The sequence below is a fragment of the Belonocnema kinseyi genome, chromosome 10 (assembly GCF_010883055.1).
Source record: "Belonocnema kinseyi isolate 2016_QV_RU_SX_M_011 chromosome 10, B_treatae_v1, whole genome shotgun sequence".
Taxonomy (NCBI): Eukaryota; Metazoa; Arthropoda; class Insecta; order Hymenoptera; family Cynipidae; genus Belonocnema; species Belonocnema kinseyi.
In genome coordinates, this window is record NC_046666.1 from 90797357 (window position 1) to 90799432 (window position 2076).

A 2076-nucleotide genomic window follows, 5' to 3' on the forward strand; every position below is an offset into this window, starting at 1 on the left:
TTCAGTCAGAGAAAACGTTTTCAATCTCGTCGCCTAAAGCCGTTGCATTTTTATTTGATTTATAAATATTTTCGGAGGTCATTTTATCAAACATGCTCTTACTAGGCTTAAAAGCAACGCAGCAGCCTCCATTCTCGCGGAACAGCAGCATCAGCATGTAGCACGCCGCACACAGTCGTAGTCAGCATGCGGTTTCTTTTCTTAGGTTTAATATCGTTGATTTTTGAAAACTTCCTCTCACAGTCAGCGTTAGAAATGGGAATAGACAGAGTCTCTAAAGCAAAAAGCGCCAGAATGGAGAAGGGCCTCTCTGCAATTTTAGTCTCGAAAACATATAACTGAAACATAAATTGTATAACTGACTTTTTGCAGAGAAAATTATTAAAAGTTATGTCTTACAAAAGTGAGATATAATCAATTCATCGAAAATTAAACAAATTAATTACCTTGTGCCAAAACTCTTCGGGGTCTTTTGTACACTTCAATTCTTGCGGCAAATTCTCACCTTAGAAGGGTAGAGCTCTCCACTGGTCATCTAATGCTTGCAATTTCCCTAAAATAAAAAGTTTTAAATAACAATGGGGTACCATTTTGCCCCCTTACTAATTTTTATAAAGTAATGCGTGAGTGAATGCAAGAGCATGTGAAAAAAAGAAATATGGTGTGTGACATTGTGTAAGAAAAACGTATGACAACTATAATAAAATTTTAAGAGTTAATTTAATTAAATTAATAAAAATAAATTCATTTTTAATTTTAAGTTCTTTCCTTATATTATAATATATTCACTCGCCTGTATCTTGTGGGTCCATTATTCGCGGCTGCAGAACTGCCAAAGTATAAAGCGAAGGTGTCCTTTCCCTTTCTTTTTGAGAAAGAGCTGTTTGTTGCGCCAACACGTTTAAACGTTGCATGACAGGATCATCAAAGTCATACCTTTAATAATTATTAACGGCGAATATAATATAGATTTATATCTCTCTAAATCTGAATAAAATAATTTTTTGTTTTGTAAACAAAAAATAAATACCTTTGCTTCAATTGGACGCACAGAGTGACAAGGAATAGGCGACATTTTATCTTTAAATCTTTCGCTGCTTGTTCCTTGTTACTTAGTTCAGGTAGGAGGAGATGCTTCATAACATTAATTCCCAAGTACAATTGGTTCAGAGGCACCCACTTTGACTCATCATCTGGACGGATGTCATTAACTGGCGTCATACAGATATAATCCCTTCTCATGAAAAATGTTAAAAGTTCTGTATAACAATCCACCATTCTTTCATGAACGAATGTGGCAACTGGCTTCTTCGATTGAAAATATTCGTTCATTTTTGTCACTTTAGGAAGGACCCACTCTAAGAAAAAGTAAAAAGCTTTTGTAATGGGGTCATTTAAAAGAATATGTATTATTTCAGCTGACTCCAGGCGTTCTCCAAGCCACTTGGCATCGAAGAAAAACCGCAAAGCATCCCACTGGTTTAAAATCCTAACGATTACAGGAAGAAGCGACAACCATTTTGTTTGGCTAGGCTGAAGCATTCTCAAAATATCCAATTCAAGAAAAACCTGAAATTCAGCAAATTGTGCCCGTCTTTTAGCACTGCTGTTGAAGAAGTTGTAAATGTGACGAGCTAGATCTTCGCATGAACGTGGCAGACACTTGCAGGCCTCACTACAGCAAAGGTGAAGAGAGTGGAAAATGCACTTGCACACCCGTAGTCCTGGACACAATTCTCTCATTCTTGAGGCAACGCTGTTGTTACAACCCATCATGACGTTACAACCGTCTGATCCGAACCCAATCACATTTTTGAATGGTATTTCATATCTATAAAACGAAGTTTTTATTAGCTCAAACAGTCTCTCAGCCGTAGCGCCCTCTTCCGCTCCATGGGAATCATCTTCGCTGAACACTTGTTGCAGATCCCAGAATCGAAATACAATCCTACCTTGAGTTCTGCAATAAAATCGAAGCATAACACAAGAAGTTTTTACAGAAGAAATATCAGTAGATTCATCTGTCAGAATTGAAAACTTGATTTCCTTTATTACAGATACTAAGTGTTCTTTTTC